Genomic DNA, 23674 nt, shown 5'->3' on the forward strand with positions numbered 1-23674 from the left:
AACGCAGTTTTTGGGGGATTGGTAAGGGGCCAGAAAGGGAGGGTGACTCGCCACCTGGAGGGGGTTTATAGCACACCCATCTTCTGAGCTCCAGCAAGGTATTTTGGGAGTGCTGCAGGACTCCCACCCCATCGCCCGCTCCCATAATTCCAGCACCTATATGCGGGAACACAATTAAGTGCATTGCACAGTCCGTGTCTAAGGATGACCCTGCACACGGCCTACTCTTTGTTTATTTAACGCCGCTCTTATCCAATACTGTGCCCTGTTCTGTTGCACAGTAACCTATTGTGTTTTTCGAAATCTACGCTCCTTAACTTCTCAGCTATCTTTTCCCGACATTTCTGCAAATACAGAACGTAGGGCCACTAAGAAAAACGAAGTATCATTCCCTATGAACAAGCAAGCCTGTGAAGGAACATTATTTCCGCGTTCTCCTACCAGTGCACCATTGTGCGGAAAGAATGCGTCTGATTACAGAGCGCCACTCTGAGCTGGTGATGCGAAATCAATTGGTATTCAACCAGTGTCCAGTGCCTTTCTACATGCCACCATTTCCATATCTCTCTGCGAAATAAAATGAAGTTACAAAGCAAGTTCATTACCCAGAAATAATTGCTTCTCACAGCATCGCATTAATACGCTCTTTATGATGTTTGTTAATTGAAATAGCTAAGATGGACGCAAACATTGACGTCCTCTCACTGAGTCACAGGGTCCGATCGAGTGAAGGGAACGAGGCAGAATGCAAAATGACGGACGACCATTTTGGCATCACAGGCACATTATATAACGGCGGGAATTATTCCGCTGGGAAGTGCAGTCAAGCGGAAAAAATTGTGAAGGCTAGACGCACACCATCAAAAGGGCAGTGTAGGTGTTTGATAAAAGGGCGGCTTCTGGATCAGAGAACAGTGCTGGAGAACATTTGCAAGTGAAACCAACTCAACCGTGGAATACAATACGACATTCAAAAAACCGCTATTAATTCTGAAGTGAAAAAAACGTTCACATGGTAAGCATATACAATAGAGCCTCACTGTAGCCAAAAGACTGGGAGAATATTTAAAATTAGTAAAAACATATGAAGTGATGCATCAGCACAGCTGTATTTTATGCCATTGCCTCCGGGAAAGGAGGAAACGGCGCCTTCACGCAGTCGCGAGAAATTGAAAACCATTTCGACTGCGTTTTTTAAATGGCTTGTCGGTGTATTTTTAAATTCTATATGAGATTGTAATGTTCATAAGTGATCCTCTATAGCTGTGAAAGCTCAACAGCTTAGTATGACGTCTTGAAATACTATGTTGCTGTCGGATTATGCACATAGTTCTGCTCATTTATTTGAATTAGATCGATAACTATGATTGAACTCCTTATAAACACAACTTTCATTTTGTTTGCATTTAATGTCCATAATAGTTTCCAGAAGAGATCACCAAGCTTTCAACAGATGCACACAGACTGTGTGTATGCAAATCTTTGAGTTCTTTTATCACAGGCCAAAGGTAGGACATGTTGCGGGAGTGAGGAATACACCAGAGTGTGTCTGCATTTAAATAGAGTGCGATTATCTCCAATCGGGGTAGAACATGAAGAAAATTAAATAATATTTCACATTACATTCTTATGTCATGTGCCTCTTGAAAGAAATGAAAATAGTGTATCAAACAATATTATCTTGTAGTGTCGTTCTTTAAGCACGTTGATGTGGGAAGCTGTCAAGTGCAAACTGTAGAGAAAGCACACAATCAACAAAAAAGGTACCAGATGAAGAAACTTTTTAATTTCTACCTCTGTTGAGCATTCTCCCACCCGCTTGGGATCTGACACCACCATATTGGCACCTTCTCCAATAGTTACCATTTCGTCCAAACAATCACAACAATGTAAGAGCTTTCCTGCCAGTTCTGGAATACCCGAAGGAGCAATCATCTACCCTGCAAGGGGTATGCAGTCTCTCCATGAAAACCCTTCTCGCCAACTAATAGGCCAAAGGTACACAGCTTTGTCTGACAGTATCATCACTGATCATCATTCACTGCGTAAAAGGACGCCTCCTTCTTATCCAGCACTGAAAGGTAAGCACCTACTTCAAACTCAAACAGGCAAGAATTCATTGTCATCCCTATCCCTATCATACAATCCCAAATATAGAAGTAGCTCGAAAACATTAATAAAGGTACATCAGGCCTCTATTAGTGTCAAATACCTCAGCTTCATCATGAACAATTTCCTTCAAGACTCCCATCACTAAGAAAAATCAGACAGTATGGTATGAGTTAGTATTTCTCCTGCTGTTGGGTTCATCCAATGTCTAAAGACTTTTACATCACTCTACTCTAAAATAAGTAGTCAGGCTTCCTCTGCAAGTCTGTGTCATTTTCAGGACCTACAGCATCATGAACAAAGCTGTAGTGACCAACAGAGACCTTTATCTAGCAGAAAGGAGTACATTCCTACAATAATATTAATAATAATAGTAACACTAAACAAACTTTATTCAGCAGTGAACACAGCCATAAAAGATACAATACATAAAAAAACCAGGAGCAAATCCACCATATTGCACCATATAATAAATCACATCCCTATCCCTAATCCTTATCTTTCTCAAACGTTTCTAAACTGTCTAGGTCTTAATATTCCTCACAAGAGTTCATAGCATTGGCAGTATACAGTCACCTATATGTCCTGTAGCATAAACACAACCATAAAACCGTGCCTATTCATTAAAGCCTTCTATCATCATAGCATAATCCTAGGAGATCTACACAATGTAAAGAGCCAAGATTTCATCAGACCCATGGTCAGGAAATGCAGAAAAGAAACACGATCAACCAAACCTTTTCATGCTACGCATCCACGATCTGGATCTCATGGTTCAATGTCCTAATTCCCATTAAAACATAATGTACTACCTAAGCATATTTACAATGTGCAAAAACACTCCCCCCTCACAGTTATTGTGGTCTAATGTATTATTCTGCAGTCATAGCAGACTGGGGACAATTGCTTCATAGTGGGGTTGCCCACAATGTGCAATGTGAATATTTTGGATTTGTGTACTGTAGAAAGTCTTTGGGAGAGTAGACTAGATATCTTTCTGACCAGAAAAGGTAAAGAACCCTCTCAAACTTTCACATCTGTAAAGGCGTTAGGTAGTATGGATTAACGTTTCCATATATTCCTAGCAGCTCTTCACGGTCTGTCTTCTGTTGCTTGATTCTTAGATAGACACCCAAATGACTAATTCCCTCCGCTGAAATGATAGAAAGTGAAACTGCTGCTCAATAAGGATTCGCTGTGCTGCCATGAAAGCTCAGAACAATACTGGGATAATAAATAGTGAAGAACTACAGTAAAGATCTAATTAACCTAGTGTGAGCACTAGTTTCCCATGGAAATAAGTAAATATCCAATAATGAGTGAGTGAAGGTTATATGAGTTTATTTCACTGGTTGCATACAGCTTGTAAACATAAGTGCACCTGCGTCTAGAGGCAGCCTACCCACGCATTTGTTGGTACCCCGGGTAAGAAATGAGCTATGTTGGCTCAGAATGATTTTGACCCTCATTGACTGATCTGCGGTATTTCAGTATAAGAAATGTCCAGAGAAAAATACTAATATGTCAGGGTGTGGTCCTTTTGCCTGTGTGATTGTTACCTCCTTGTTAGACCTGGCCTTTTCTGCAAGGTCATCCCTAAATGTTTTGCCTTCCTCCTTTTTGCTGAATTCATTTTTGTTGGTTTTAAGACTCTGTGTACTTTACTACTGCTAACCAGTGCTGAAGTGCTTGTTCTCTCTTCTTAAAACACGGTAGAATTGGCTTGAGCCAATTGGCATATTTAATTTACTTATAAGTCCTAAGTAAAGTGGTACTACGTTTACTCAAGGCCTGTGTGTGCAGATTTAGACTGCCATGTTGACATAGCAAAATTTGTCTTGCTCAAACCTTCCTCTTTAATACATATGTCACCCCTAGGCTGGGCCCTGGGCAGCGCTAAGGTCAGGTTGCACTGTATTTGAATGTAGGACACGTACTTTTACGTTTTACATGTCCTGCTAGTTAAAAAGTCGTTTTTCACTACTGCAAGGTCTATCTCTCCCATGAGATAACATTGGGGTTGCTTTATTACATTTTATAAATGTAATTTTCAAATGAGAAGAGATACCTGGTTCATGTTTGGTGTCTCTTGAATCCTAATTTAAAATCCTGACTTATAGTGACATTGGATTTTAAATTACCATTCTGAAAATGTCACTTTTAGAAAGTTGGTTTTTCTTGCCTTAGCCATTCAGTGCCTGCAGCCTGTCTTTAGTGACTTGACTGGGTGAGGTTGGCAGTTGGGGCTTTCTGTATTCCCCCTAGACAGCCACACACAATGGGAGCTTAGGGGTGACTATATGGGCAATCACTGGCAAGATGGGAGGGAGGAGCTGAGTCAAGGTTCACTTACACCCGAATAGGCTGTGTCCTGTCTCTACACAAAGGACTGCACACTCCCTGTAGTTAGTCTGGAGCCTGGGCACGTAAGGCAGGGCATCTCTGCACTTCAAAGGCATGCCTCTGGAAGCTTCTCCACACTTCAAAGGCACCACTGTGTATAAAAGAAGGACCTAAGACACCACCACTTAAATTTACTTCTGGACCTGTGGTTACTCTACCAGGAAGGAGGACTGCTGTGCTGCTACAAGGATTGCCAGTCTGCGAACTACTGCTCTAAAGGAACTCCTGCCCTGCTGCCCTGACCTGCTGCCTTCTGCCCTTTTGCCTGGATGAGACAGATTGGACTTGCATCTCTTGAACCCAGAACATAGAGTGACTTCAAGGTCTAGTTAGCTGACTTCCTGATCAGAAGTCTCATTGACATAACAATCAATCAATCAATCAATCAGTCTATTTGTAGATGGCACTACTCACCCGTGAGGGTCTCAAGGCGCTATGGGCAGGGGGGAGGGAAGGCACCTACTGGTCGAACAGCCATGTCTTGAGGGTTCTGAAGGTCAGCAGGTCCTGGGTCTTGCGTAGATGGGCGGGGAGGGAATTTCATGTCTTTGCGGCGAGGTACAAGAAGGATCTGCCACTGCTGGGGGTTCGGGAGATGTGTGGGACGGTGGCGAGGGCGAGGTCGGCGGAGTGCAGTTGGCGATTCTGGGTGTAGAATGACAGTCGTTCGTTGAGGTATGCTGGGCCGGCGTTGTGGAGAGCTTTGTGCACGGAGCCTGAAGGTGATTCTCTTGTTGCCAGGGAGCCAATGCAGGTTTCGTAGGTGGGTGGCGATGTGGCTGTAGCGGGGGAGTCCGAGGACGAGGCGTGCGGAGGCGTTCTGTATGTGCTGGAGTCTCTTCTGGAGTGTAGCCGTGGTTCCTGTGTAGAGTGCGTTGCCATAGTCCAGCCTGCTGCTGATGAGCGCCTGGGTGACCGTTCTCCTGGTTTCAGTGGGGATCTATCTGTAGATTTTCTGGAGCATTCAGAGGGTGTTGAAGCAGGAGGAGGAGACGGCGTTGACTTGCTGGGTTATGGCGAGCGTTGAGTCCAAGATGAACCCCAGATTGCGTGCTTGGTTTGTGGGAGTCGGGAGAGCTCCCAGCGCGGTAGGCCACCAGGATTCGTCCCATGAGAAGGGGGTGGATCCGAGAATGTGGACCTCCGTCTTGTCCGAGTTCAGTTTCAGGCGGCTGGTCTTCATCCATTCTGCGACGGCCTTCATTGCCACGTGGAGGTTGGATTTGGCGATGGCCGGGTCTTTGGTGAGGGAGAGGATCAGCTGCGTGTCGTCGGCGTATGAGACGATGTTGAGATGGTGTTGCCGGACGATGTTGGTGAGCGGAGCCATGTAGATGTTAAAGAGGGTTGGGCTGAGGGATGATCCGTGGAGTACACCGCAGGTGATCGTGGTGGCTTCGGAATGGTACGGGAAGAGGCTGACTCTCTGGGTTATGCCGGTGAGGAAGGAGGTGATCCAGTCCAGGGTTTTGCCTCGGATCCCTGCATTGTGGAGGCGTGTGCGAAGGGTGCGGTGGCAGACGGTTTCGAAAGCGGCCGAGAGGTCCAGGAGGATGAGGGCCGTGGTCTCGCTCTTGTCTAGTATGGCTCTGATGTCAGGGGTGGCGATGCGGGCGGTCTCAGTGCTGTGGTCGCTGCGGAAGCCAGATTGGGGCGAATCCAGTACGTTGTTCTCCTCCAGGAAGAAGGTCAGTTGTCTGTTGGCGATCTTCTCAATGACTTTTGCCAGGAACGGGAGCAGGGAGATGGGTCGGAAGTTCTTGAGGTCCTTTGGGTCCGCCTTGGGATTCTTGAGGAGGGCGTTGATTTCGGTGTGTTTCCAGCTCTCTGGGAAGGTGGAGGTCTCGAAGGAGCTGTTGATGATCTTTCGAAGTTGGGGTGCGATGATGGTACTTGCCTTGTTGAAGATGTGGTGGGGGCAGGGGTCAGAAGGTGAGCCGAAGTGGATGGTGTTCATGATTTTGGCGGTTTCTTCGTTGTTGGCGTTGTTCCAGGAGAGCAGAAGGTCAGTGCGTTTGGTGGGTGTAGATTCTGGGGTGTCGACGTCTGCCATTTGCGTCTGGGTATCGAAGCTGTTGTAGATGTCTGCGATCTTGCGGTTGAAAAAGGTAGCCAGGGAGTCACAGAGTTCTTGTGATGGTGGTATGTCGTTGGAGCTGGAGCTGCGGGTGGCGAGTTCTTTCACGATGTTGAAGAGCTCTTTACTGTTGTGTGCGTTGTTGTCTATGCGTTCCTTGAAGGAGGTTCTTTTGGAGGATCTGATGAGCTGGTGGTGTCTGCGCCTGGCGTTCATGAGGGTTGCGTGGTTGTCTGGTGTCTGGTCCTTGCGCCATTGCTTCTCGAGTTTTCTGCAGGTGTGTTTGGAGTTCAGGAGGTCGTCGTTGAACCAGATGGCTCTGGTGTTGGTTTGTCTGTTGGAGGGTTTCCTGATTGGGATGAGGGTGTTGGCACAGTCGTCCAGCCATACTCTGAATTTGTGGGCTGCTGCGTTGGTCTCGGAGGGCTCGGGAGGAGGGTCTCGGGCGAGTGTGGTGACGAGCTGGTCTTCGGTGACTTTTTTCCAGCTGCAGTGTGGGATGCCTTGTGGTTTGTTGTGTGCGGTGTGTTTCTCAAAGGAGAAGTGGATGCAGTGGTGGTCGGTCCAGTGGAGATCGGTGGTGTGGCTGAAGGTGACATGGTCGCTGGCAGAGAAGATGTGGTCGAGCGTGTGTCCAGCGGAGTGTGTGGGTGTTGTGACGAGTTGTTTGAGTCCAAGGTTGTCGAGGTTGTCGATCAGTGTTATAGAGTTGTTGTCATTGGCGTTCTCTGGGTGGAAGTTCAGTCTGTGAGGAGGATGTAGTCTGTGGATGCGATGGCGTGCATGCTGATGAGGTCGGCGATGGATTCGTTGAACTGTGTTCGGGGGCCCGGGGGTCTGTAGACGAGGGTTCCTCTGAGGATGGTGTTGTTGATGTGCATCTGGAAGTGTAGGTGTTCGACCATGTTGAGGGCGTCTTCGGTGCTGGTTGAGACTCTGATGGTGTCCCTGTGAATGATGGCGATTCCTCCTCCAGGTTTGTTGTTGTTCCGGTCTCTGTGCGTGATCTTGTAGCCGTCGGGTATGGCTATGGCTATGTCTGGTGCCGAGGAGGTGTTCATCCAGGTTTCCGTCAGGAAGGCGATGTCCGGGGTGGAGAAGTCGAGCAGGTCCCAGAGTTCGATGGCCTGCTTGTGGACTGAGCGGGTGTTGAGCAGTATGCAGCTGAGATGATTGTGGCCTGAAGTGTTGGGATGGGCAGGGCGTGCTGGTGTGCGCTGGCTGGAGAAGCTGCAGCAGCAGCAGGTGAAGGGTCCGTGGGTGCTTTTCGGGGAGGCCTGGAAGCAGGTGAAGTTTCAGCCATCGTTGAGTGCGTGGAGGAAGTTTGCGTCGTAACGGCGTTGGGTCCTGTGGAGCTCGCGGGGGCCAGGGGGTCTGGCGCTGGGCGTGGTCCAGGCGCGGATGGGTGCAGACGGGCTTGCCTTAGGAGTACCTCCGGTGCGCCAGCGGCGTGACCGCACAGCAGTCGTCATTTGTAGGGGAGGGGGGAGGGACGAGCAGCTTGGAGATGGGAGCGGGGCGGAAGGGGAGGGTCAGTGGCGGAAAAGGGCAACGGCGGGAAAACGGGGCTCAGAAGTTGTCAGGAGGCAAAACAACACAGGCACAGTACAGTAGACAGGATAATACTACAAAATTATGGCAGACAATACAGTGCACAAAAAAGTAATAAAAAACGATCCACGGAGAGAACAGCAGGAAAAACACTTAGCCAAAGAACGGGAACAAGGGAGGCCTCGAACCCTGCAGGGGGGTGCTGGCAGGCTTCAAGGCGAAGCAGACCACCACGGAGCTGCTGGGGAGAGTGACGTCCTGGGACCAAGGTCTTGGGACTCACACGCGCTCCCCCGCAGTGGTCGTCATTTGTAGGGGAGGTGGGGGACGAGCAGCTGGGAGGCAGGAGCAAGGCGGAAGGGGAGGGTCAGCGGCAGAGAAGAGCAACGGCGGGAAAACGGGGTTCAGACGTTGTCAGGAGGCGAAACAACACGGGCACAGTACAGTAGACAGGATAATACTACAAAACTATGTCAGACAAAACAGTGCGCAAAAAAGTAATAAAAACGACCCACGGAGAGAACAGCAGGAAGAACTACTTAGCCAAAGAACGGGAACGAGGGAGGCCTCGAACCCTGCAAGGGGGTGCTGGCAGGCTTCTAGGCGAAGCAGACCACCACAGAGCTGCCGGGGAGAGTGACGTCCAGGGACCAAGTTCTTGGGACTCACCGACAACCTTGAACCCAGCACCTGGACTCTGTCATATGTTAGCCTTGCCCTCCCAAATGGTGCCACCCCATGCTTTGACCACTGGAAGTGGGCCCAGATGTGCTTCTGCCAAGCCCAGCTGTGGTTCTCATCGAAAACGATGTGAAGCAACGCAAAGCCCTGCAAGGTCTCGCAGCACAGCTGCCAGCCTCATCGAATCAACGTCAAGTCCCCAAAGCCTTGGGGCACTGCTGCCAGCTCATTGGAACCGATGCAAAGCGTAACCAGGCCCTGCAAAGCCTCACCGTAGAGCCCATCTGCACTGATACAAGAGAACACCAAGCCCCGCAAAGCCTCAATGCAGTGTTTTCTCAGAACCGACGTCAGACAACGAGAGGTATCACAAAGCAACGCCGCGCACTAGGATTTAAGGTACCATGCTCATCAGACCTAGGTCACTGTAGCCGGCCGCACTCCATCGTGGTCAGCCTGACTTTATGACTTTGTCTCGGTCCTGTGTGACCAGATGACCACAGCTGGCACTTTGTGCTTTTATACGCTATTTTCACTAAAATGTTTAACATTGCATATCTCTTGTTCTACTGACTGGATTTTTGTCATTTTAGTCTTTTTTATTTATTAAATTAAGCTCTATTTTTCAAACATGGTGTGGAATTCTTTTTGTGTGTTTTTTTCACAGTTTGAAGTGTTGCACAAATACTTTACACATTGCCCCTAAATTTAGCCTGACTGCTCTGTGCCAGGCTAACAGGGGTTTCAGCACAGGTTAATTTAGGGTTTGCTTGTGCCTTACCCTGACTAGGATTGTGGTTGCTGCTTGAACAGGGCTCACACACCAGTCAACCAATAAACCAATAAAGTTGTTCATGATGAAATAGAAGATAATTCAATAACATCGCATTTTCCCCATTTTCTAAGCTGTGAAGCTCGGAATCTAGCAGTGTTTCTTGGCAGCATTTTTTCAAGGCATATTTCCGGTTAAAATTTGTGTGGAGAAATATTGAAGATGAATGCAAAATTACCACAACAGTCAGAATTACTAGGAAGGAGGGCTGTATTGTCCCTTGTGGTGTGGGGGTTACATGTGGGATTACCCTGCACAAGCAAACATGCACACATGCAAACACAGGCAGACTCACACATGCGTACACACAATTGTGCATGGGTATATAGAGTCAAGCAATGTCTGCAGGAGGTGAGAGGGAAGTTAATAGCTCGTCCATTTTTTATCTCTGTAGACCAACACTGTTCGGACTCCTAATCCAATCCTTGTTCGAGTGCAAACGTGACAAAGTACCTTGCTGGTCAATCTGCACCCTATAGAGTGGGGCCTACTGTCACGTTTTTTATTAGTGGTATCTTGCTTGCTCTGCCAGCAAAAACCAACAGCCCAAAGGACTTGGGGCCATCGGTGTAAAGTCATCTGCCCTAATTAGAGCAAACAGTCTAATGTACTTTTTCTTCGCTTTGGTATCACCAGGAAAAGTTTAGCAGTCCGAAGAGAAAAAAAGAAACATGATCCACCATGCCACAAGAGAAAACTCCCAGGGTATCAGGGTCAATAAAACATTTTTTTTACGGAAAGAAACGCCCACTTGGAAGTTTGTTTTTGTGAAACAAAACAGTCTGCTGAGGAGCCATGAGCAAGAGGAGAGCCATTCAGCAAATGATTCAATGCTTCAGAAGAGATGCTGTGTCAGCAGCTCCTCTGAAAGCATAGAGATCACTGGCAGGCAGGTGTAGATCTCTAAATATGGCGAGCAAAACACCACAAGGGCAGCAGTTAGTGTGCTGCATGTGTGACCTTAAATCCGGCCTTTAGTTACCTTGTTGTTTCTCAAAATCTTCCAAATTGAGCAAGGAGTGAAGCTGTAGCTGGGCAAAGCTGTACAAGGCTTGATAACTTCACATTGAGATCCCGCTGAACCTATTTTCTGCACAGTGAACATATCTGAGTGAGACAAACTTGTTTTTCTTGCCGCCCTGTTCACAACCTCACTAGGCAAGCCTTAGCACCTTGTCCCAGTCCTCTGAATGATGAAAAATTACTGATTTTCCTTTTTCTCCAACTGCTGGAAAGGTTCCTTCTGGCCACGTCTGCAGCCCCCAAATCCTCAGGGCAGGGTCCTGGACACCAGGGCCCTTAATACACATAGTGCGCACCTTTCCTATTTCTGGTCTAAAACTCAAACAGACAGTGGTTCTGCAGCCAATCATAATTCAAGTCAGTCTGCATGATAAAAGTTTACACCACATGGCCCTACTATATTTACATAAGACAGCTTGCTACAAATCCTATTTATCATCCACTACCGCTACCAAACCACTTCACTCCAGCTGGATTGGCATGTAACTACTGAAGAGATGTACTACACACTGTTGGCCACTGTAGGACAGTAACATAGTCCACAGTTAGACCTGGCTGCCTTAGGGTGCTTGTTAGACCAGGCACCATTGGAGTGGGTCTCTCTTCCAGTTTTGTTTGCTGTTGCCTCCTGTGTTTTTGCTGGTCTAGATGCTTAGGGCACATTGCCACTGCTGTCAGTGCCAAAGTGCAAGTGCTCCCTTTGTAAATTGATGTGATGGATTAGTGATTCCATGATTAGCTGATTTGATTTACTTGTCAGACCCTAGTACAGTGCACCATGTGTGCCCAGGGCCTGTAAATCAAATGTTGCCGGTGGGCTTGCAGCACTGATTGTGCCACCCACAGGAGCAGCTTGTAAAATGTGGCTCAGGCCTGCCATTGCAGAGCCTGTGTGCAGTCTGGGACTACCATGTCGACTTGGCAAGTGCATACACTTGCCAGTCCCTGAACCTTCCCTTTTCTACATGTTAATCACCCCTAAGGTAGGCCCAAGGTAGTCTGGTCAGGGTGCATTGTATGTGAAAGGTAGGACATGCCCTGATGTGTGTGGCATGTCCTGATAGTGAAATACTGCCAATTTCGTTTTTCGCTATTGCAAGGCTATCTGTTCCCATAGGCCAGGATTGGGAGTTAGTTTATAACATTTTTATAAACATAGCTGACCCTAGGAACAAGATAGGAAAAAAAAGTTTAGTATGCCTGAACTCAGAATGTTAAAGATGCATCTTTTAGTGAGGGTGATTTTTACATTCTGTGTTTGAAAATACTGCTTTTAGAAAGTAGGTATTTTCTTGCCTAACCATCCAGTGTGCCTCTGCTAGGTATGTGTATTACATGTCTGGCTTTTGGATCACAGGGGCTGGAGGAGGGCTGTGATTCCAGAAGTCTGATGGGTCAGGGCTGGGCTGAATAGGCTTGGTCTGCATTTGGAGTGGTGGGAGGAGTAGCATCTTAACCTGAATAGGGCTGTGCCTGCCTTCCACAATGACGGCTCCGCCCCCTGTGGGTGTCTGAAGCCAGGGCTCACACTGACAAAGGAGGTTGTTGTGCACTTGCAAAGTGCCCCGCAGAACTGGTTTTGGGTGGGTACAGACACTCTCCGCCTTCAGAAAACAAATGATTCTGGTGTATAAAAAGAGGGGCCCAGACTTTTAGATCACTTCTGGGAATCAAGAGAAACCTTTGCGAAAGAGAAGAGTCGGATAAGCTGAGGAGGAATAATGACCCAGTGCTGTTTTCTTTCTGGGTTTGGCCTGCAGTGGCTTGGCTACTTGCTGCTAAGGAAAGGAGAAAAGGACTTTGCTGTTGCTTTGTCATCTTGAGGAAGATCTCCAAGGGCTTGAAACGGAGCTTGCCTCCTGTTCTGAAGTCTCAGGTACACAAAGACTTCACCACCAGCTCCCATGAATATCTTTTCTGGGAATTCCAACCTGCAAAGAGGTGCCTGCTGCTGTTTAGGACCTCCGGAGACTGTTTGTAACAGGGAGCTGGGAAATCAATGCAACACTGAAGAAGCGTAGGGAAACAATGTATATTACCTCTGACACCATGAATGATGCACACTTTTAGATTTCGAAGTGGATTTTTATTTTCCACTAGGTGGCAGTTGTATGCAAATCTATTTTCTATATTTCATCAAGACCTGTTGATCCTATGCAGCGATTACTAAAGTGAAAACATGAGTGCTCAATACAAATTTACAATGCCCACATGGGGAACTAACACAAGACAAACTTATTTATACACACAGTAAAACATAAATAAATCATATAGTCAATGCATAAATCATCTCATACACTTTACAAACATCAAATTGTGAAATAATATATACATAGAAAAGTCCTACACTATTAGAACGATAGAACAGAGACTCCTATTCGTAAGGCCCTCACGGTACTTTAGTTTCTTTGAATGCCAGGGAGAGGTAGCCTGCGGGTTTTGGAAACCGGGTATGCACAACTAGTTTGTATGGTTTGGAAATAGTTCCGGAGACTTGACGTCGTTTTTGTCCTTGATTCTCTTAGGCTTGCCTCATCAAAGAACCAACGCGTTTCGACCTTCTATGTGGCGCTTTTTATCTCGAAGGTCTTCATCAGGGTAGGTGTATTTATGCGGAGGACTGGAGGTATCACAACTGTGATTGGAGGATCTCAAAATCCTTAGTTCTCATGTTCGGGGGAAGGTCTTTATGCGGGAAATTCCGAAAAGAAGCTTCTACGGAAACTGTTGGCGAGCCCCAACGGCCCGGCTGCACGAGGGCCGTCCTATTGTCAAGTATGGTGCGTCTCAGTTTGAGGTTTTCCACCGGTGAATTAATCCTGTGGCGCCTTGCAATGATTCCTTCTATTGCATATCATCGGGGCAAAGCATGATGCTTAAACTGAGACGCACCCTACTTGACAATAGGACGGCCCTCGTGCAGCCGGGCCGTTGGGGCTCGCCAACAGTTTCCGTAGAAGCATCTTTTCGGAATTTCCCGCATAAAGACCTTCCCCCGAACATGAGAACTAAGGATTTTGAGATCCTCCAATCACAGTTGTGATACCTCCAGTCCTCCGCATAAATACACCTACCCTGATGAAGACCTTCGAGATAAAAAGCGCCACATAGAAGGTCGAAACGCATTGGTTCTTTGATGAGGCAAGCCTAAGAGAATCAAGGACAAAAACGACGTCAAGTCTCCGGAACTATTTCCAAACCATACAAAATAGTTGTGCATACCCGGTTTCCAAAGCCCGCAGGCTACCTCTCCCTGGCATTCAAAGAAACTAATGTACCGTGAGGGCCTTACGAATAGGAGTCCCTGTTCTATCATTCTAATAGTGTAGGACTTTTCAATGTATATAATATTTCACAATTTGATGTTTGTAAAGTGCATGAGCTGATTTATGTATTGACTATGGCCCACATGCATCAAAGCAAAAACCAGTCGCAAACGGGCAGATTCTCAGAATCTGCCCCTTTGCGACTGGGATTTTTGCATTTGGGATACATCATCCCAAATGCAAAAATCGCAATTTAAGGAATCTCTAAATTGCGATTCCTTAAATTGCTATTGCATTTCAGGAATCACAAATTGAGATTCCTTAAATGCAATGCATGAAAGTTAAAAAATTAGCGATTTCGCTAATAGGGGGAGCAAATTACCATGAAGTTGAACTTCATGGTAATTTGCAAAAACTTTGAAAAATGCACTAAAGTGCATTTTTCAAAGTTCCATTTTACACACACACATGCCCTTGGGGCATGTGTGTGTGCAAGATGTATTCATATGCAGATTTCAGGGGTGCAACAGGGTGTCTTTTTGACACCCTGGCACCCTTGAAATAGCATGAGCAATTTGCGATTCTCTAATTGAGATTAGCAAATTGAGAAAGTCTTCCCATTCGGCCCATAGGAATCAATGGGGAGGTATTCCTTAATTGCGACTCGCTATTTGCGAGTAGCAATTAAGGAATGTTTAGGATTCGCTATTTTGTAAGCGAATTCTACATGCATAGCCTTTTGCTATTCCTTATTAGCGAATCCTTATTTTTCGCTATAAAGGAATCGCAAATGGCATTGTTGATGCATGTGCCAGTATATGATTTATTTATGTTTTACTGTGTGTATACATAAGTTTGTCTTGTGTTAGTTCCCCATGTGGGCATTGTAAATTTGTATTGAGCACTCATGTTTTCACTCATGTTTTCACTTTAGTAATCGCTGCATAGGATCAACAGGTCTTGATGAAATATAGAAAATCGATTTGCATACAACTGCCACCTAGTGGAAAATAAAAATCCACTTGGAAATCTAAAAGTGTGTAATATTCATGGTGTCAGAGGTAATATAAATTGTTTCCCTAGTATTCCGATTCCAACCTCTGTACTCCTTAACAGAATCAATCCCCTGTTGTTTATAAAACACTGAAGAAGCGTGTCGCATCCGCACTGGTTGTTCGACGCATCGGTGAAGAAAGAATCGCAGCGCCAGCCGTAGCTCGAAAAATCGCCGCCGCCGCACCGATCCCGACGCAAGCTTGTTGTGCGGCTGCACGAAGACATGCATCATACCGGATCGATGCATTGCATCAAGTCGCAAACACTGTCGCATCGTTGGGGTCCGCAGTAAGAAACAGACGCATCAACTCCCCACGCAGTAAGGAACTGAGACATCACCTCCCCTGCACTGCAGTAAGAAACAGACGCATCACCTCCCTGTGTGTAAGGAACTGATGCATCACCTTCCCTGCAGCCATTTTGTTTGCTTTGCGTGACGCATTTAAGGTACTTTTGAGAAAAGTGTTGCATTTACAACTTGCATTGAACTGAACTATTTCTATAATTTGAAAGCCTATTTATTAATACTGTATTGTGGATTTTTGTTGTTTGGTCTTGTTTTGGTTTAGATACAGTTTAGTTATTTTTCTAATCTGGTGTGGTGTCCATTTGTAGTGTTTTCACTGTGTTACTGTATGTGTTCACCAATGCTTCACACACTGCCTCTGAGATAAGTCTGTCTGCTCGTGCCAAGCTACCAAGGGGGTAAACACTGGTTATTTTAGGAGTGTATCCCCCTTACCCTGACTAGAAGCAAGGGTCCCTATTTGGACAAATGTACCTACCTCTGCCAAGTAGAGACCCCCATTTCTAACAGAGCTCTTCCCCCAAATCTTTTGCTTTCACCCTTCCTATTTTTGCTGCTTTTGTTTTTGTTGGCCTGAAGTGTCTATGCACTTTACCACTGCTAACCAGTGCTAAAGTACTTGTGGTCTCTCTCTTAAACATGGTAAGATAGGCTTGTACCCAATTGGCACATTTAAATTTACTTTTAAGTCCCTAGTAAAAGTGGCACCCTTTGTACCCAGGGTCAGTATATTACATTGTACTAGTGGGCCTGCAGCAATGATTGTGGCACCCACTTAAGTAGCCCTGTAAAACATGCCCCAGGCCTGCCATTGAATTCTGTGTGTGCAGTTTTAAACTGCCATTTTGACCTTGCAGAAGAAACCTTTTTTCCAGGCCCAAACCACCGTCCTTTTTAATATATATGTCACGCCTAAGTTAGACCCTAAATAGCCCAGAAGGCAGGGTGCAGTATATTTAAACATGTGGAAATGTATACAAGTCCTTCCAGTGAAAAACTCTAAAACGTGCTTTTCACGACTGCAAGGCCTACCTCTCCCATAGGATATCATTGGGTTTCCTTAATACATTTAATAAGTGCTAACTTTCAATTGGGAGAAGGTAAACAGTTCAAGTTTGGTGTCTAAAGAATTGTAACTTAAAAGCCGTCTTCAATGGTCAAGTCAGATTTTTAGTCACTATTCTGAAAAGCCACTTTTAGAAAGTTGACAATGTTTTTGTCCTAACCATTTAGTGCCTACAGCCTGTGTCTGGGACACATGACTAGGTGTAGCTAGCAGTTGGTCTTTGAATATTCCTCTCAGACAGTGAGGCAAAGAGAGGGTAGGTGTTGGCAGAATGTGACACTCTGACTTAACGAGGGGGAGGAGCTGTCACATAGCACACTTGTACATCACAAGGGATCTACCTGGACCCACTCAATAAGTGTTTGTCACCAGCCCTTGTGTCTCCAGATAAGCTGGGGCCAGGGCAGAGAGGAAGAGGATGTCTGACACCTCAGGGGTGTGGAAACCTGCAGAACGTTCCCCTTTTTCAAAGTGGGCACCTGGTATAAATAGTGGACCATCAGACCCAACTCTTCAGTACACATCTGGACCTGTGGTTGACTCAGAAAAAGGACTTTTGTACCACTTTTCTGCAGGCAGGACTGCCACTCCACTGCCCTGCTGTGCCACCCGCCTGCCTGAGTGAGAAGGACTAGACCCACATCTTGAACCCAGGACCCCCTGAGTGACTCAAAGGAATAGTTGTCTGGTCTCCTGATTGGAGCATCAGGGACAGAACAGACTCCAACAACCTTGAGCCCAGCACGAGGACTCTGACATCTGTGTGTCCTGCCCTTCCAACAGGTGCCATCCCACACCTGGACCTTTGGAAGTGGGCCTGAATGTGCTCTCCTAGCCCAGATATGCTCCTAGCAGTACCGGTGCAGAGCAAAGCATCGCCCTACAAAACCCCGCATAGGAATCACTGTGCGAGACATCTCTAATGCAGGACTTCACATCGTAGCCCCGCAATTCACCTGAACCGCTGCAGCATGCCGTATCCTCAAAGCAGACATTTGCATTGGGGGCCCCTCATCGACAACATCCTTGATGACGACACAGGACTCCACATCGCAAGCCCCGCAACTTCTAAGGAATCTGACTAGCTATAGTGGTATATATGTTGTAGGTTTACGGGCGCCACACAAGAACATAACACAAATTCAAAATTAGAAGTGATAATATCGGGGTAACGGTGCTAACAGGGTGAGGAGAAACCACCAAACTCCTCAAAGCTTTGTGACCTAGGCCAACAAATATATTCAAAATGTTTTGACAGATCCCCAGCACACGTCAAAACAGTAAATTTTATAGATCGGAAATAAAAGGCGAAAGAGTAAGCACAAAATATCTTAGACATATGTAAGTTTTCTTGTTTTTTTAATCCAGTGTATCTTCAGGCTGAAGGAATCTCCTTGGGACATGAGCAGCCGACACGTGTTTCGTCGCAAAAGAGACAATATCCCGTGACTTTTTCAAGGCTGCAATAGACAAATAAACCAATGTATCCCCTTACAACATCGGGCGTAACTGCAGCTTTGAACTGGAGTATGAGGAATGTAAAAAAGGAGTCAGGACTAGATTCCGACACAGGGGTTACAACAGTAACACTCTTAAGAAAGCAGATCAACAAATAGGTAGAATCACAAGAAATGACACCCTTAAAGAACGCACCAATCCCGAAATATCTGACAACAAATTGAGGATGGTGACTGGATATAACAACTGGTCCAGTATTCTATTACAGAGTCTCAACAGACACTGGCATTTACTGAGGGCTGACAAGGCTCTTAACAAACACATAACTGACAGACCCAACATAACATACAGACAGGGTTAAATCCCTCAGAAACATACTTAGTCCTAGTTACCCGAGGGAAGAGTCAAGACACAACTGGCTCACAGAACGTACTAGAGGCTTCTATGGATGCGGACACTGTGCAGCCTGCAAATGGGCCAGCAAGCAAAAAACACATTTTGATGGACCAGGAAACAGAACCTATGATATAAACACTAACATCAACTGCCTTATGAAGTATGTTGTGTATGTCATAGAATGTAAATGTAAAAAGAAATACGTGGGCAGCACAATACGAACATTAAGAGAACGAATCAATGAACATATACGAGCTGTCAAACAAGGAGATGTGAGGTATCCCATCTCAGCACATTTATGCAGTGCACTGCACAATCTACACACAAATCCTTCGAGTATTTTGGCATAGAACAAACACTACGACATCCTAGGGGTGGTAACAGAGAACTAGCCCTACGCAAGAGAGAGGCAATGTGGAAACTCAGATTGCGCAGTACTGACATAGGGCTTAACATTGACCAGGAATTGCATTATTTCTTGGGAAAATAATAGACATGGGGTAGCCACTCCCCATGTTTTACTTTTCGGGTTATTAAAATGTCTGCTATTCTGACTATGTGAATGAATATTTTCATGCTGACATGTTTGCTTATTGCATTTTTATCTGAATTTCGCCTTGGTGTTTTTTCTTATTTTTTCATAATTTCTTATGTTATTCCTACTAAATTTGGGAGAGATGGAGCATATACTTTCTATGCCTACACATTCTTATCAGACCTATTACTCTCTGATCCTTATTATTGACTAGACACACTTGTCAGATTCTTTTAAAATGTTGTCGCTAGGAAGCGGTGCTTTGCCTGTTTATACCTCATTGACAAATAGTATCATGCTTGTATGAGATCAGCACCCTCCTTTTTAATAATACTACTCAAGATGGCCGCCGCATTAGCATTGGACTTGTTAGTCCCTTTTTCATTTTTGTTTCTGTCCACCGGCAACGACGTGGCTTCTCCAGGCAACGGAGTTTTTGGTTTCACTTCAAAAGCGCCGTTCAGGGAACAGCACCTGCTCACCGTACTCGGTTTCATGCACAGACTGGTTGTGATCACTCGCCTTCCTCGCATCATATATAAGGTAAGCAAGCTGCTCTGAAGAGTGTCTCACCCTGATACTTTATCCTTTTTGATATATGTGGACATAGACGCCTGTCTGCAGACTTAGGCGCATAGCTCGTATTGTTGTGTCTCAGGTCATGTCGTTTCTTTACTGTGCTGAGAGATATTTAGTACACCGTTATATGTAGACTTGATGTCTTTGGTGACATTGCCTTTATGTATACAATCTTATGACCTTTGGCGTATTAGGAGTATATCGTATTATTAAGGATGATTTTATGAACATCAGACTGCATTACTCGAACTTGGGCGCAGATTGTAGATCACGGTCTGTTGACGCTCGTGCTGACATTAGGCTGTCTTCATATATTATTTTAGCGCGCTATTTTCAAATGCCGATTTTGTTAAGACCCACTTGGAGCTCTATTAATAATTTCTCAGTCGCGGATGCCTGTGTGGTTTTTTCAAGCGTGTAGCACATAATATTTGAGGGGTTACTCTTCTTTTTCACTGTGGTATAAGCTTATGTCCGACGCGCTTTTTTGGATTTTATTTGAATTTTTGGCCCTCTAAAGTTTTAGCCTTTGAGACTGGTAACTGTACACAAATCCAGGACACTATTTAGATGAAATTGCAGGTTACCGAACGGTCGCATCTGCTTTAATATTGCGTGTTTTAATTTAGTTCACGTTTGATTGGCTTTCTAATTTCGTTTTGAAGCGCTTATAATTAACATTACGCACTAGCGTTATAGCTTGGTTATTTACTTTCCCAGATGATTTAACTGTGTTATTCATGCTTTCCGGACCTTGAGAACATTATTGAATTTAAATTGAGCAGATTTCTTATCACTCGTGGGACGGAATTACAACCACGATTCATGTAGGTACCTGACTTTTTTGTTTTGGCACCATGTCACTGAGATTATGGCTTATCGTCCATTATGCTCATTTTCTGATAGAGTATTCATATTTCTATTCACAGAATCTTATTTAAAAAAGGACGTAGGTAGATATTGATACCCTTCTAACTATTTAATGACAATATGGGTCACACATGGTGCACACAAGCACATTGTTTTGAATGATACTTTTGCTATCCACACTTCTGCATGCCTGATTTTACAGATATTGTTCTCACCCGCGATATATATTACTCTTGCGGACATTCTTAGCAGTATTTTCTCACCTGGTATGGTGTCTTCTACTAAATACAGATGCTTTCTGATCATTTACAGATCTCTACTCACATTTATCACTTATCACGTTTGGTCACATTTCTTTCTATCGCTTCCGGTATTCTTCATCTCTACTCGGGGCGTTTTTTAGTCCCAAATAAGATCTTCTTTGGCTCTAATATATGGTTTAATTTAATATACGTGTATGCTGGCCTCTCAGACCTTTGTCTTTGTCATTTGTAAAATGTTTTAGACTATGTTCTCCCGATGTTGTAAGGGGATACATTGGTTTATTTGTCTATTGCAGCCTTGAAAAAGTTGCGGGATATTTTCCCTTTTGCGACGAAACACGTGTTGGCTGCTCATGTCTCAAGGAGATTCTTTCAGCCTGAAGATACACTGGATTAAAAAAACAAGAAAACTTACATATGTCTAAGATATTTTGTGCTTACTCTTTCGCCTTTTATTTCTGATCTATAAAATTTACTGTTTTGACGTGTGCTGGGGATCTGTCAAAAAACTTCTAAGGAATCAGCCAGTGCAAAACACATCTTCAATGCAGGACTTCACACCACAAGCTCCTTGTCAATGGCATCATCAACGATGATGCGGGACTTCGCATCACAGCTTCCCAGAACCACCGCTGTGTGGAACATCTCCACATCTGGATTTCGCATCACTTCTGCTGCACGATGCATCCTTGACGTGGGACTCTGCATTGCTCTATAAACAGGATTTAATATACTCTGTTCAGCAGGCCCAACTGGGTCTCTGTAGCCGGCCCACACCCCATTGCAGTCAGCCTGAACTTGTGAATTTTTCCTGGTCTAGCTTTACCAGATAACCACAGTTGGCGCTTTGTGCCTTTTGGAGTTAGTTTCACTTAAATCTTTAAAATTGCAAATTTGCAGTTCTACTGATTGGATTGTGACTTCATCCTGACAAGGATTATGGTTGCTGCTTGAGTAGGTTTTCATCCCTCCTGAACCAGTAACCCAATTTCCTACATCCACCCTCCAGGTCAACTAGTTACATACTTATTGTTACGCAATAACTTAAGCTGACATCCATATAAAAGATGACTGGAACACAGTTCATCCAAGCTTACCTCTGACCAGTCTTCCCCTCCCACGCAAGTTTACATAGGTACATAAGGTTTCAGAGTAGTTCATCCTATGCCATAACACAATAACTGCACCTCGGTGATCCTCACGGACAAAACGGAAGCACTTCTCAGAAAAAATACAGAATAAATACTATACACTTCCAATCACACACCATGCACGGTGTAAGTGTAATATCCCTGCAGGCAAACACTTTAGTGCCCCACAAAGGGTTGGTAAGTGCTATATAAATGTTGAAATACAATACAACACAATTACAAGAAACATGCTGGTTGGCTGCAGTTAATACAGAGAAGAAACATACGATAAGGCAATGCATTGCATTTCAACAAAGTGACCAGGGCTGACGACTGTTGTTCAAGCTGCTGGAAAATTGAATAGTCCATATAACCTTTGGAAGAAATTGGCAGTCATTGTCCCATGACTCGGTTGCCTGTAAATCAAAAAAATGCTACTGCTGCTGAGGGAGACTATCCTATTAAATGACTGGCAATGACATTATGTAATCAAAGAAAGTAAAATAGACGTTTTTGATGACTTTTACTAGAGAAGGTCAGCAGGATGCACTACTACCGTGACTAGAATACAATTACTTTTTAAAAACATGCAAAAGTGTTAAGGAGAAAAAATAATATGAAATGACCAAACCGATTTGCAACCCCTATTGAGTTATGGTGAACTGCAACTTCTTAAATGAGTTGAAAAGTGCCGATTGAATAGGCTGTTTAAAATGGAGAATACACAAAACATAAAATGTGTTAAGGTGTATGGATCCATTGTGTAAAGCCTAATATTTCAAATGCGACATCCATTCGAAACACTAAAGGGTCACAGGCGGTTATGTTCTGCAGGGGTTTGGCAGAAAACTGGTATTGAAGATCTGGGTACCAATAAGCAAGTGAGGAAGAATGTAACTTATGCTGCTAAGGAGATGTTGAGTATGAAGTTAGGAAAGTAATCAATACTATTGTGTTTGGTAATGGGTCCTAACAGTCACTATGAGTGAAGTGTGGAAATGGACTATCACCTGTGTGGCAAAGTACAGAGTTGGGTTATTGGTATATTTTGGTGAGTAGGGTGTGAGTAAGACCCAATGCCACCAAAAGATTTCCAGGGTGTCATATGGGATGACTTGAAAGAAGGGCAGACCTTCATTGAAAAGGAATCAGATTGAGCAGAAAGTGTGTGGCAGTAACAGCTGAGAAGGCACTCCCAAATAATGCTGCTAGGCAGGGATTATAGTGTGACAATGAGGTTTATAGCTGATGTACTGTAATCCATGATTCCCCAGTACAGTGGTGGCTGCGCCTAATGACAAGTGGTGCGGCGGGGTTAAATAACAAAAAAAATTAGAATAAAAGAGTACTCCCCTGTCAGCCGCCATCTTAGTCCTGTGTCGACTTGCGATTCCTGGCAGTCAATAGGCTGGTGCACATTGCGCATGATCCCAGACGCCTATCAAAATGCTGCTCCCAGGCTGGCAATACTATTTAGCAGCACGAGAGCAGCACTGTGATTTGCATGAGCGGGCTGGTTTATCGCTCGCTCAGGGCCTGATCTCCACCCGGTTTTGCACCACAGCTTGGTTTGGAGAAATATAAGATTATATGTTGGTTTGGCCATTCCAACTGAGCCCGCTAAATCGACATGCACACTAACGGTGCGTACTACTCCTCCTCCCTGCTTCTGTCATAACAATGGCCCTGCTCCACCTTAGACTCATCTGGCTCTGACTCCGTCAGAAAAATCAAATGATAATAAAATTGTTTTATTATAATTTTATTCTTCACGTTGGCTCTGCTGGTTCTCAGCAGGGGAGCAATGCTCCTCCACCATAATGGAGGAGCCGCCACTGCCCCAGTAGTGGTTCACTCTGTATTTTCATTCTGTTGTGAGAGAAATATGTAATGTATTCAAGTGTGTGTCTGCATGTACCTGTATCTATGTTGAAGTGAAATACTATGTTCTGAAGGTGTGGTATGAGTAGAAAGCAACTGTTCTGGCCTAGGCCAAAGCAATAGATTTTTGAATATGGAGTGGGAGTTTCTGAGCAGAAGATTGGTTGTTTCTTGGGACAGGAGATTTGAGA

The 23674-nt window shown here is 45.0% G+C and overlaps 1 protein-coding gene across 5 annotated transcripts in view; it reads right to left on the bottom strand.

The window, feature by feature from the left end:
• PCLO (piccolo presynaptic cytomatrix protein) overlaps nucleotides 1–23674 on the bottom strand; it is a 1384288-nt gene that overhangs the window by 157925 nt on the left and 1202689 nt on the right. The window lies entirely within an intron of this gene.

This window comes from Triturus cristatus, chromosome 4_1 (genome assembly GCF_964204655.1).
Source record: "Triturus cristatus chromosome 4_1, aTriCri1.1, whole genome shotgun sequence".
Lineage (NCBI taxonomy): Eukaryota > Metazoa > Chordata > Amphibia > Caudata > Salamandridae > Triturus > Triturus cristatus.